This window comes from Heterodontus francisci, unplaced genomic scaffold, assembly GCF_036365525.1.
Source record: "Heterodontus francisci isolate sHetFra1 unplaced genomic scaffold, sHetFra1.hap1 HAP1_SCAFFOLD_255, whole genome shotgun sequence".
In the NCBI taxonomy this organism is placed as follows: Eukaryota; Metazoa; Chordata; class Chondrichthyes; order Heterodontiformes; family Heterodontidae; genus Heterodontus; species Heterodontus francisci.
In genome coordinates this window covers 1,612,917-1,627,424 of record NW_027142012.1, presented here as the reverse complement: position 1 = coordinate 1,627,424, position 14,508 = coordinate 1,612,917, and the positions used below count along the sequence as shown (strand labels likewise).

General features: G+C 43.9%; 1 non-coding gene across 1 annotated transcript; it reads left to right on the top strand.

Annotated features, from left to right (window-relative positions):
* The first annotated feature begins 9,135 nt into the window (after positions 1-9,135).
* Positions 9,136-9,207, top strand: trnaw-cca (transfer RNA tryptophan (anticodon CCA)). Its single transcript has one exon. It is a non-coding gene; the product is annotated as a tRNA-Trp (tRNA).
* Positions 9,208-14,508: the final 5,301 nt, after the last annotated feature.

The following is a 14,508-nucleotide window of genomic DNA, read 5'->3' as shown; positions in this document are numbered from 1 at the left end:
GATTTTTGGACCAGAAACAGAAGATCACAACGGAACAACAAATGAAGAAATGCGCCAAAAGCACAGATTCGGAGACAGAGCGAGAGAGAGAGGAGCAGAGCAGGGGAAAAAAAAATCGAGGAGTGACGTCACAATGGAGAGTGAGAGCAGGGAAACGGAGAGCCGCTGGGGTGAGGATACAGGATTTGGTTCTTTCTTCGGTGCAGTGGAAGGAGCTGTTTGGTGAGGATCTGGTAAGCTGTGACATCACAGGCAAGCAGGTAGTTGATTGGTTTGGAAGAACCGACCTGCTTGATGCGCATCTGGTAAGTGATTAAGATCCATTGTGGTCCTCACGTTTAAAATAGTAAACAAACTAGTGGTAAGTTTAATAAAATATGCAATAAAATGAATAATTGAATAAAATATTTAAGTAGTTAATTGAAACACGTTAAGGATGACAGGACAGGTGATGTGTCACAGCTGCAGCATGTGGGAGTTCCTGGATGCCAGTGTGATCCAGGGCAAACAGGTCTGCAGTAAGTGTTTGCGGCTCAAAGAGGGAGAAAAAAGGAATGTAGTGGTAGTAGGGGACAGTATAGTAAGGTGGATTGACTCTGTTCTCTGCAGCAAAAGCAAGAGTCCAGACGGCTGTGTTGCCTGCCGGTGCCAGGATTCAGGACATCTGCTCAGGGCTGGAGCGAAACATACAATGGGAGGGGGAGGATCCAGTCGTCGTGGTCCATGTCGGTACCAAAGACATCGGCAGGACAAGGATAGAGGTTCTGCAAAGTCAGTGTGAGGAACTAGGCAGCAAATTAAGAAGCAGAACCTCAAAGGTAATCATCTCTGGGTTATTACCTGAGCCATGTGCAAATTGGCATAGGACAAATACAATTAGAGAAAGTAATGTGCGGCTGAAAGACTGGTGTGGTAGTAGTGGGTTCTGGTTCATGGTGCGTTGGCACCAGTACTGGGAAAAGAGGTGGCTGTACCGTTGGGACGGTCTACACCTGAACCGTGCTGGTGCCGGTGTTCTAGCGAGCCACATAACGAGGGAAGTAGAGACGGTTTTAAACTGAATAGTGGGGGCAAGGGATCAAATTTGGGAAGATATGGTGAATCAAGGAGGAGAGACAAGGCAAGAGAGAAAGGTATAAATATGGGAAATGATAAACAGACTGTGACAGGAAGGGACAGAATGTACAAATCTAAGAGTAAATCGACAGATAAGGCTAGAGGTGACAAAAATAATAAAAGGACAAAACTAAATGCTCTGTATCTGAAAGCATGGAGCATTTGAAACAAAACAGATGAACTGGGAGCACAAATAGAATAAATAAGTACGATCTGATAGTCATTACAGAGACATGGCTGCAGGGCGACATAGATTGGGATGTGAATATTGGAGGTGACATGGCATTTTGGAAGGACAGGAAGCTAGGAAAAGGTGACGGGGTAGCTCTGTTAATTAATGATGGTATTAGCGTAATAGAGAGGGATGACCTGAGTTCTGGAGATCAGGATGCAGAAGCAGTTTGAGTACAAATGAGAAATCATAAAGGCAAGAAGTCACTTGTGGGAGTGGTGTACAGCCCACCTAACATTAACCACACTGTCAGATGGGATATAAAGGAAGAAATAATGGCAGCTTGTCAGAAAGGTACTGTGATAATTATGGGGGATTTTAATCTACATATAGATTGGAAATTCAGATGGGCAGAGGTAGCCTAGATGAGGAGTACATAGAATGTTTTGGGGATAATTTCTTGGAACAATACATTCTGGAGCCAACCAGAGAGCAGGCTATACTAGACCTGGCATTGTGCAACGAGATAGGATTAATTAATGACCTCATAGTTAAGGTGCCCCTAGGTAGTAGCGATTATAATATGATTGAATTTTACATTCAGTTTGAGGGAGAGGAGAGTGGGTCCCAGACTAGTATTTTAAATTTAAATAAGGGCAATTATAAGGTCATGAAAGCAGAGCTAGCTAAAGTGAACTGGCAAATTAGGTTAAGGGATAAGTCAATAGAGATGCAGTGGCAGACATTTAAGGGGATATTTCAGAATACACAGAATAGATACATTTCAACGAGAAAGAAAAGTTCCAAAGATGGGACTCACCATCCATGGTTCACGAAAACAGTTAAAGATACTATCAAACTTAAAGAAAAAGCCTATAATTGTGCAAAGGTGGGAGGCAGGTCAGAAGATTGGACAGAATATAAAAAGAACAGCAAAAAATGACTAAAAGATTGATAAGGAAGGTAAAATTAGAGTATGAGAGAAAGCTCGCAAGAAATTTCAAGACAACTAGTAAGAGTTTCGATAGATATTTTGAAAAGAAAAGAGTTAACAAAGCGACTGTTGGTCCAATAGAAAGTGTGTCTGGGGAATTAATAATGGATAATTAAGAGATGGCAGATGAATTGAACAGATACTTTGCATCGGTCTGCACTATTGAGGATACAAATAACATCCCAGTATGAGCCGTATATCAGGAAATTGAAGGGATGGAGGAACGCAAGAAAATTACAATCACCAGGGAAGTGGTACTAAACAAATTGTTGGAGCTGCGGGTTGACAAGTCGCCAGGTCCTGAATTGGCTAGTGAGATAGTTGATGCGCTGGTTTTAATATTCCAAATTTCCCTCGCTTCGGGAAGGTTCTGTTAGATTGGAAAGTAGCGAATGTAATTCATTTATTCAAAAAGGGAGGGAGACAGAAAGCAGGAAACGACAGGCCAGTTAGCTTAACATCTGTCTTAGGGAAAATGTTAGGAGCGATTACTGGAGATGTTATAGCAGGGCATTTAGAAAAAATTAAGGTAGTCAGGCAGAGTCAACATGGTTTTTTGAAAGGGAAATCATGTTTAACCAATTTATTGGAGTTCTTTGAGGGAGTTACATGTGCTGTGGATAAAGGGGAACCAGTGGATGTATTGTATTTCGATTTCCAGAAGGATAAGGTGCCATATCAAAGGTTATTGCAGAAAATAAAAGCTCATGGTGTCGGGGGTAACATATTGGCATGGATAGAAGATTGGCTAGCTGACAGGAAACAGAGAGTCAGCATAAATGGGTCATTTTCTGGTTGGCAAGAAGTAACGAGTGGTGTGCCACAGGGATCTGTGCTGGGGCCTCAACTTTTTACAATTTATATAAATGACTTAGATGAAGGGACCGAAGGTATTGTTGCTAAATTTGCTGATCACAAAGATAGGTAGGAAAGTAGGTTGTGAAGAGGACATAAGGGGGCTACAAAGGGATATAGATAGGTTAAGTGATTGGGCAAAGACCTGGCAAATGGAGTATAATGTGGGAAAGTCGAAAATTGTCCACTATGGCAGGAAGAATAAAAAAGCATATTATCTAAATGGTGGGAGATTGCAGAGCTCTGAGATGTAGAGGGATCTGGGTGTCTGAGGGCATGAATTGCAAAAGGTTAGTATGCAGGTCCAGCACGTAATTAGGAAAGCTAATAGAATGTTATCATTTATCACCATGGGAATTGAATACAATAGTAGGGAGGTTATGCTTCCGCTATACAGGACATTGGTGAGACCTCTTCTGCAGTACTGAGTACTGTACTGGTCTCCTTATTTGCGGAAGGATGTAAATGCATTGGAGGTAGTACAGAGAAAGTTTACGAGACTAATACATGGAATGGGTGGGCTGTCTTACGAGGAAATATTGGACAAGCTAGGCTTGTCTCCGCCAGAGTTTAGAAGAGAAAGAGGTGACATGATTTGTTATTTAATTTATTAATTAACAAATTAGCTATCCTCCAGTCTTCCGGTACCTCACCCGTGGCGAACGATGATACAAAAATCTCTGCCAGCGCCCCAGCAATCTCATCCCTTGCTTCCCATAGCATCCTAGGATACATCTGATCAGGCCCTGGGGATTTATCCACCTTAATGCGCTTCAAAACCTCCAATACCTCCTCCTTTGTAATGTTGATATGCTGCAGGATATCGCTGTTCCCTCCCTTGAACTCACTAGCTTCCATGACCTTCTCCACGGTAAATACAGACAAGAAATATTCATTTAAGACCTCGCCCATTTCGCGTGGCTTCACACACAGATTGCCACACTGATCCTTAAGGGGACCTACTCTCTCCCTAGCTACCCTTTTACTCTTAATACACTTATAGAATCTTTTAGGATTCTCCTTTATCTTATCTGCCAGGGAAATCTCATGGCCCCCTTTCGCCCTCCTAATTTCCTTCTTAAGTATACTCCTATATCCCCTATACTTCTCGAGGGACTCGCTCGATCCCAGCTGCCTATACCTGACGTATGCCTCCTTCTTTGTCCAGACCAGACCCTCAATATCCCTCGTCAACCAAGGTTCCCTAAACTTGCCAGCCTTGCCCTTCCATCTAACAGGAACATGCTGGCCCTGAACTCTTCCTATCTCACTTTTAAAAGCCTCCCACTTGCCAGACGTCCCTTTACCTGTAAACAGCCTCTCCCATTCAACTTTTGAGAGTTCCTGTCTGATGCCATGGAAATTAGCCTTCCCCCAATTTAGGACTTCAACCTGAGGACCAGTCCTATTCTTTTTCATAACTATCTTGAAGCTAATAGAGTTATGGTCACTGGTCCCAAAGTGCTCCCCCACTGCCATATCAACCACCTGCCCATTCTCATTTCCTAAGAGGAGATCGAGTGTAGCCCCTTCTCTAGTCGGGCCATCCACGTACTGCTTCAGAAAACTATCCTGGACTCACTTAACAAATTCTTCCCCATCTGATCCCTTAGCACTAAGGTAGTCCCAGTCAATATTAGGGAAGTTAAAATCACCTACTATTACAACCCTATAATTCCTATACCTATCTGTGATTTCCCTGCATATATGCTCCTCCACTTCCCTCTGACTATTGGGGGGCCTATAGTATAATCCCATCAAAGGGATCACCCTTTTATTATTTCTAAGTTCTACCAGTATGGCCTCACTGGACATTCACCCCGGGATATCCTCTCTAAGTACTGCCGTGATGTCCTCCCTAATCAATAGTGCAACTCCCCCTCCTCTCTTACCTCTACCTCTGTCACGCCGGAAGGATCGGTACCACGGAACATTGAGCTGCCAGTCCTGCCCATCCCTCAACCACGTTTCCGTAATAGCTACAATACCACAATCCCATGTACCGATCCATGCTCTGAGTTCATCTGCCTTACCTGTAAGGATACTTGCATTAAAGTAAATGCAGTTTAGCCCACCAGACCTTCCACGCTCCCTGTCCTGCCCCTGCCTGGCCTGCCTACTGGACTTGCTTGCTTTAACCTCTCCATTTGCCTCAACTATCTCATCGGAGAGACTACTACTTTGGGTCCCACCCCCGTTGCAAGACTAGTTTAAACCCTCCAGTGTATTACTATAAAATCTCCCTACAAGGATATTGGTCCCCTTCCAGTTCAGATGCAACCCGTCCCTCTTGTACAGGTCACCTCTGCACCAGAAGAGATCCCAATGATCCAAGTACCTGAAGCCCTCCCGCCTTCGCCAGTCTTCAGCAATGCATTCATTTGCCTAATCCTCCGATTCCTACCCGCACTAGCACGTGTCACAGGGAGTAATCCTGAGATTACAACCCTAGAGGTCCTGCTCTTTAACCTTCTGCCTAACTCCCTATATTCACTTTGCAGAACCTCATCTCTCTTCCTGCCTATGTCGTTCGTACCAATATGGACCACGATCTCTGGCTGCACGCCCTCCCCTTTCAGAATTTCCGGCAGCTGCTCCGAAACATCCTTGACCCTAGTATTAGCAAGGCAACATACCATCCTGGAGTCTCGTTTGCGGCCACAGAAACGCCTATCTGCACCCCTTATGATAGAATCCCCTATCACAATAGCTCTTCCACCCCTTTTCCTCCCCTGCTGTGCAGCAGAGCCCTCCGTGGTGCCACGGACCGCGCTGTTGCTCTTTTCCCCTGGGAGGTCTTCCCCCCAACAGTAACCAAAGCGGTGTATCTGTTTGATAGGGGGTTGGCCACAGGGGACTCCTGCACTACCTGCCTGCTCCGACTATTCCATCTGGTGGTCACCCATCCCTTTTCTGCCTGTGCATCCATTACCTGCGGTGCGACCACCTCACTAAACATGCTATCCATGACGCCCACAGCTTCGTGGACGCTCCACAGTGAAACCACCCGCAGGTCCAGCTCCATAATGCGAGTAGCCAGTAGCTGCAGCTGGATACACTTCCTGCACACATGGTCGTCATGGAGACTGGGAGGGTTCCTGAATCCCCACATTGCGCAGGAGGAGCATATCACGGGGCTGAGCTCTCCTGCCATGACTTACCCTTAGATTAATTAGTTACTCCCTTAATTAAAAAATACTAATGACACTCGGGGCCTTGTTCCACCCACTACAATCTAAAGTCCTTCATAAGCTACACTGAATAAAAAAACACTTTAGTAGTACTCATCTTATCAGCAGAGGTTTTTTTTTCAAGTAAAAAAACTTTGCCCTTTTCTTTAAGATATTTAAATACACAAACAGCAGTGACTCACCAACCAATCAACTTTCAGCTCTCCTCTGACATCACAGTTGGCTTCTTTTTTTTCAAAACTCCAGCACACTGTAAGAGCTCCACTCCACTCCTGGAAGGTAAGAGACTGGGCCTCGATCCTCGGATTGGATTTATCGGCTCCACTCTCAACGTTCTCCTTATATCGGTCCATATAGGTCAGCTCCGCTCCGCTCCTCTCCGCTCCCGGAAGGTAATTCACCAGCTTTTGCAGAAAAGTAGGTCTTAAGCTGTTGCAGTACCTGTTAGAAAGATAGTCTAAGCTATTCTGAAGTCATCTTCCAATGTCATCTACATGGAAGCAGGATTTTAAAGGATAAGATGTAGTTTTTAAAAGTCACTTCAATCTTGCTCAAGAGTCTTTACAAAGAAGCCAAGTAAATCTTGATAAAAAGTCATATACATTTAGAGATCTTTTAAAAGCACTTCAATCTTGTTAATAAAAAGTCAGATGTAAATTTGAGAACTCTGATCAGGCTATGCTAAAAAGTTACATACAATTAAGAAATAAAATACATCATTTAAAATGTCTGAACTCCCTCTGAAAGTTGACAACTGCTGCTGCCGGTGTCTTCCTGGAATAGTGGAGCTGTTGTGTCAACAGAAAAGTCTTTCCCGAGCAGGCCCTGAGCCTGTTGGTACCGGCTTTAATCCAACCCAGGTAAAAATCAGGGTACATTGTGGGCAATGAGCCCAAATTGCTGAACTACAGGTCCCTGTCACTTTAAAGAGTTGGCTGGTGCGATTATGATCAGAGGCTCCTTCCAAGCACATTTCTCACCACCACAACTTCCAGATGCTGGTGTTAGTATGTGCATGTACCGGCAGTTGCAGTGCTGTTCAGACCCTCAACAGCAGTGAAAGTCTCAGAGTTCACCGCGATTGGGGCTGTAAAATCCAGGCCAATATCTCACAGTCCTGTTAGATTTGCTCTCCCTCTGTACAAAATCAAACTCCACACATTGTCTTTCACTCACTCCTGTTTCCAGCCCTGATGGTGCAGAAATCCCCTCTCAAAGGTACACAATCCAGTTGATTTCTGATCAAATACCTCCTTCCTCATTCAATAGAGGAAACAGAGACATGAACAGGAGTCAGGTGCAAGAAAGTTTCACCAACAGAGCAAAGAAAGGCACCAACAAAAGTCACACCTACTTTTCAAATCATTTCACTGTAATATTCTTTCACTTGTTTTGTAAGTGACTGCAATAAATCTGAAAATGAGCACGATGAGGTTTGTGTTCACTAGTCACTTGTTCTCCTGTGTTTGTCTGTCAGGTTTGTAATACAGTTTGTATTGGATATTGAAGAGAATCTCTTTTCAAGATGATTGCACATCGTACGGTGTTTAAAGCAACCAACTTGGAAAATGGCAGAAAATGAATGTTTCAATACCTGTGTGACCAGATTCTTCCAATGCTTTTCAACAGCTCGATTGATGATGCTTGCAATCTGTATCCTGTGGAGAATGGGAGAGGAGATGAAAAACATGGTGCATGAACAGGACAGACTGTGTAAAATGGGAGCACAGAAATACTGCCACCTCATTGAAAGTTAATGAGATTTATTCGAAGTCAGACACCTGTCCACAATGAACAAGTGAATACATTAATTGTCCACTTTCAATCTAACTGGGACTGAGGTTCCAACAGAGATGTTTTCTGGAAAATACCTGCTGCAGTTTTAAAATTGATGAACTGGAACATCTTATACTAACTTTCAAATAACTGTAGTGATTGTATAGTTCTCATAGTGGAGAGAAGGAGTTGTTTATAAATATAAGCAGAAAAACACATTTGTGGATTGGTGAATGAGATTTATCTTTCTGAAATGTATTTGTCCATTGGTTGCAGGTCACTGGAAATTCTTTTTTACATTTCAATTGTAGCAGCAGCAGTTAGCAGCAAAATGTCTGATTAATCAGAGTAGTGGGTCTCGGAAACACTTAAACAGCCGAGACCCTGTAAAACAGAACTCCAAGTAATAGTTTAAATAAGGCACTGAACTGACAGAGCGGTAAAGGCCTGCTCAGGTCAGGAAAAAAAACCCGACCCGAACCTGACAGAACCACATTGGACCCGAGCCTGACCCGGCCTGAGTATCTCCATTTATTCCCACGCCCAAACTAACCCGAGCCTCACCCGACCACCGGAATGTTCACTTTATCTACCTCCCGAATCCGAATCGACAGGAAGCTGCAGCATGAGCGCAAGACGTCATAGAGATGCTCACTTGCTCACTGCGCAGACTCAGAGTTTCCCTCCTTAATGACCCGGACTCCCGGCTTTGGTTGGCTTTTCAACTTTTGACACTTATTAAACTTAACTTCCCAGCAAAGTTAAATGTAATACTTACTGTGTGTGTCCGACACGGACTCAGACCAACCTGGACCCAGCCTGACCTGAACCTGACCCAACCTGACCCGAGCCCGAAAGCCAGAACCGGAAGAGCGACCCGACATGACCCGAACCCGACACAGGTCGTCGGGTTCAGGTCGGATTGCAGGCCTTTGCAGAGTGGAGGTCAGATGAGGATTGAATTAATTTCAATCACTGAATCTAAACAAGAAGTAAATCTGTCAGGAATGGAACCACTTTGCTTTATCTGTGAGCTTGTGGTACAACGGTAGCGCGTCTGACTCCAGATCAGAAGGTTGCGTGTTCAAATCACGTCAGGCTCAGTTGCGTTTTACAGCAGCTCAAGTTCCTGGATTTTATTTCAGAAGAGAGTTCGATCAATTGGAATGTTCAGTGAATGGTTGAATTTCAAGATCAACTTTAATAGATTAAAGTCCTGATTTCTGGTTCCGTTCCATTTCCATGCTCAGTTCTTATTTTACACTGTTTTATATCAGAACAATGTTTCCGGGATGTGATGTGTCCATTGTTTGTACAATTGCTCTGTCACCCAGTGTGAGAAATAAAACACAAACCGCCCAGCGTGCGGCTCAAACCCATCCCTGGCTCTGTCTATAGGCCGCTTAGTTCAGTTGGTTAGGACGCAGTGTTGATAACAACAAGGCTGTGGATTTGATCCCCATGTGCGCTGTCACATGGTCAGTCAATAATTTGACACATTTTTGTTACACTTAAAATCCAACTTTTAGATGCAAACAAGTTTACATAAAATGTCAAAGGGAATTTATTTTGAATAACATCCATTGTATCTTTGTCACTGATCTGGAGTAACACAGAATTCTTTCCAATTATCTTCCGTTTGCTGATAAACGTTGAACTCGTGGCCTGTTCTCGTTAATGGTCACGAGCAACAAAAACAGACAGAGCGAGTCTGACCACCCAGAGATGTGGAAAAGTCTTCAGTTTGGGACAAATGCAGCAAATCAAATGTTCACCCGGCCCCGAGAGAGTCAAAAACTGGGGGAAAGGACACAGGGAGATAGAGAATAAGCTAAAGCAGACAATGTAAATATTTCCCATCCTTGATATCTCTCTATTCCAATCCAACCTTCAGAGTTGGGTAAATAATTTCAGTGTAAATTGTGCAGCTCAAGAGTCAAAACCAAAGGGTGATGCAGAATAAATGAGAACTGACAAAACCCCAGATTGAACCAGGGATCTTCAGTCTAACACACTCCCAACTGAGCTATTTCAGTCTCACAGGCTTGGGATGATAAGTAGCAAGTAACATTCGCACCTCACAAGTGCCAGGCAATGAATATCTCCAACAAGAGAGAATCTAACCATCTCCCCTTGACATTCAATAGCATTACAATCACTGAATCCCCCACCATCTACATCATGGAGGTTACCATGGGGAGCCATACAAATAACGTGACTAAAAGAGCAGGCCAGAGGCTTGGAATCCTGAGGTGAGTAATTACAGTGCAGCTGTTGGCTCCACCCCAGGGGCTGAATTTGTTCTGTAAACCATGAATCAGCTTCCTCTCAAATCCCAGGTTTATTAATAAATCCTTTTACAAAAGCCCCAAAGTGTGATATATTCCTCTCACTCATCCATGACTCCTGACTCCCCAAAGCCTGTCCACCATCCACAAGGCACAAGTCAAGAGTGTGATGGAATATTCTCCACTTGCCTGGATGGGTGCAATTCCAACTCAAGAATCTCAACACCGCCAGGACAAAGCAGCCCGCTTGATTGGCACCCCATCTGCAAACATTCACTCCCTCCACCATCGACGCACTGTTGCAGAGTGTGTACCGTCTACAAAATCCACTGCAGCAATGCACCACAACTCCTTAGACAGCACCTTCCAAACCAGTGACCTTTAGCACCTAGAAGGGCAAGGGCAGCAAATACAGGGGATACCACCACATGCAAGTTCCCCTCCAAGCCACACACCATCCTGACTTGGAACTATATCGCCGTTCCTTCACTGTCGCTGGGTCAAAATCCTGGAACTCCCCTTCTCACAGCACTGTGGGTGTACCTACCCCACATGGACTGCAATGGTTCAAGGAGGCAGCTCACCACCACCTTCTCATGGGCAATAAATGCTGGCCTAGCCAGCGATGCCCACATCGCATGAATGAATGAATAAAAAAGTGAAGTATCCCTTGTGTCATTGTTTTGGTAGAAAATATAACCCTGGTGGAATTGCCCCTCCCAATCACACCTCACTTCATAGAACATAGAAAATGGAGAAAATTTATGGCACAGACTGAGACCATTTAGCAATCGTGTCTGTGCCAGCTGAAAAAGAGCGATCCAGCCCAATCCCACTTTCCAGGTCTTGGGAATGGGATCTGAACAGATCTCAGAGCTCACATTATGTGAATGTTCTGTTGAAGTGTTGGTGAGCTGATATACCAGGGGAGATTCACACTGTTAGACACAGTGTGAAATACATTCAAGTATTTATAAAACATTACAACATGTGAGTAATATTCCCCATTGATTTCTAAGCACTGATGGATTGTAAAGTGGGAGACAGCCAGAAGTCCCATTGGTCCACACTGACCATGAGCTGAGAATGAAATGAGATAAAGTTCAATCTTCAGCAGCGAGTTGCTGCAGAGAGGTAAGAGTCCTGAATCAAGGAGAGACTTTCTCATACTGCTGTTGAATCTCATTTCAAACACTCCTTGAACTCTCTGCCGAGGAATTCAGAGCTGGAGAATGGCTGTAAAATCAGCCTAAAAAGGAAATAAAAGACACCCACCGTGGGGCTCAAACTCAAAAACTTGAGATTCAGAGTTTCATGCTTTCATCGACTGAGCTCACCAGGCCTGAGACAGTGTCCCCATCCTGTCTGTTATTGGACCGTGCAGCTGTTGGCTCCACCCCAGGGACTGAATTTGTTCTGTAAACCATGAACCAGCTTCCTCTCAAAACCCAGGTTTATCAGTAAATCCTCTTAAAAAGCCCCAGAGTGTGATATATTCCTCTCACTCAACCAGAATAAAAGTTACATATTTTGCTCTTTTTACCTTCCAAACATTGACTTCTATTTTTCTCAGCATTTATTTCTCTCTCTTTTTTATATTGTGCATTTCCTAATAAACATTTCATTTCAATTATTTATGAGGGATGAAATGAACGGAAGAGATTTTCTGCAATGGTACCAGGGGTGTGGGACAGAGTGAGTGGTTTGGATCTGGAATACACTGCCTGAGAATGTGCTGGAGGCAGATTCAATCGTGGCTTTCAAAAGGGAATTGGATAAACACCTGAATAGAGAAAATTTGCAGGGTTACAATGAAAGGGCAGAGGAGTGGAATTAGCTGATTTGCTCTTGCAAAGAGCTGTCATGGACATGATGGACTGAATGGTCTCCTTCTGTACTGTAACCATTTGATTCCTTGATTCTAACTCTGTCAAAGTTGTTCTGAACTTGCTCTGCTCCAAGGAGAACAACCCCAGCTTTTCCAGTGTCTGCACATAACTGAAGTTATGAGGAACCATGGGGAACCCACTGTAAACCTTCCTCCAGACAGAAATACAACTGTTCACCACCACACTGTGACCCAGCTGTTCACAATATATATCAATGATTCGGAGGTGGGAACCAAATGTCGTATTTCCAAGTTCGCAGATGACACAAAACTAGGTGGGAATGTGTGTTGTGAGGAAGATGCAAAGCAGCTTCAAGGGGATTTGGACAGACTTAGTGAGTGGACAAGAAAGTGGCACATGGAATATAATGTGTAAAAATGTGAGGTTATCCACTTTGGTAGGAGAAACAGATGTGCAGATTATTTCTTAAATGGTAAGAGATTAGAAAGTGTAGATGTACAAAGGGGCCTGGGTGTCCTTGTCAATAAGTGACTGAAAGATAACATGCAGGTGCAGCAAGCAATTCAGAAGACGAATGATATGTTAGCCTCTATCACAAGACGATTTGAGTACAGGAGTAGTGAAATCTTGCTTCAATTGTATATAACCTTGATTGGACTGCACTTTGGAATACTGTGTGCAGTTTTGGTCCCCTTACCTTAGGAAGGATATCATTGCCATCGAGGGAGTGCAATGAAGGTTCACCAGACCTGTTCCCGGGATGGCAGGACTGTCCTATGAAGAGTGATTGGGGAAACTGGGACTGTATTCTCTAGAGTTTCAAAGAATGAGAGGTGATCTCATTGAAACTTACAAAATATTTAAAGGGATAGACAGGGTAGATGAAGTTTTTCCTCCGGTTGAGGAATCTAGAACCAGGGGACACAATTTCAACAGAAGGGGAAAGCCACTTAGGACAGAGACGAGGAGAAATTTCTTTACTCAGAGGGTTGTGAATCTTTGGAATTCTCTACACCAGAGAGCTGTGGAAGCTCAGTCATTGAGTATGTTTAAAGCAGAGATTGACAGATTTCGAAATACAAATGACAGAAGGGATATGGAGATAGTGTGGGAAAAAGGCATTGAAGTGGATGATCAGTCATCATCATATTGAATGGTGGGGTGGTCTCGATGGGCTGAATGGCCTACTCCTGCTTCTATGTTCCTATCAGTCTGCAAACTTCATATCCATGCTGTCATTGTCTCTTTTATTCCATGGGCTTCAGTTTTACTGGCAGTCTCGTATGTGACATCATCAAGAAGGTTTTCAATAAGTTAAATAAGGAGAAATTGTTTCCAGTGGCAAAAGGGTCAGTAACCAGAGGATCTATTTATCAGGTAATTGAGAAAAGAACCAGAGGCGAAATGAGGAATGATTTTTTATACACTGATGTGTTGTGATCTGGAATGCACTGTCTGATCAGGACTTGAAAGCAGATTCAGTCGTAACTTTGAAAAGCAATTGGGATAAATACTGGAAGGAAAAATGTACAGATTACAGGAAAAAGCTGAGCAGCAGTTCTAATTGGATAACATAACCAAAGAGACAGCACTGACACAATGGACCAAATGGTCTCCTTCTTTGGGTATCATTCTATGGTTTTATGAACATAATGTTGATATAATTCGCTGAGTTGGAAGGGAAGTGAACCCAGATTCCGGGTATTCTAAACACCAGACCCAAACCAACTGAACAAGCCTGTTGTTTAATCTCTGTTTTTCACACCAGCTTCTCCTCGCTCTTTCTGTGTTTCCTGCCTGGTCTGTTCCTCTGACCTTCATTCCTGACACTCTATTGAGAATGGCCAACTCACTGCACCTCTCACTCACACCATCACTCCACCCCTTCACCCACTTCCAAACCTCTCTGTTGAACAGCACCTCACATCTGCTCCTCTGCTCCATTAATATAACAGGAAAACATTTTCAAACAGACATTTCCAGACAGTGAACGTTCCAGTAAGACAAGGTGAAGAGCAGATTCATTCACTTTAAACACAGAGAGAGCAGCTCTCCCTGTTCAGGCTAAGGAGCAGATGTAGTTTCACTCCCATTAGTCTTAGAGACATGGGCCAGAATTTTAAGGGACCGTTGGAGACGGGAATGGAGGCTGGGGAGGGGGAGCGGGGGTGGATAAAATAGGGATGGAAGACGTCGGACCGGATTTTTCTGTCGGCGGCTGACATGGAGGGCAGACTTCGCACATCCACTCGGCAAGAAGGCATTT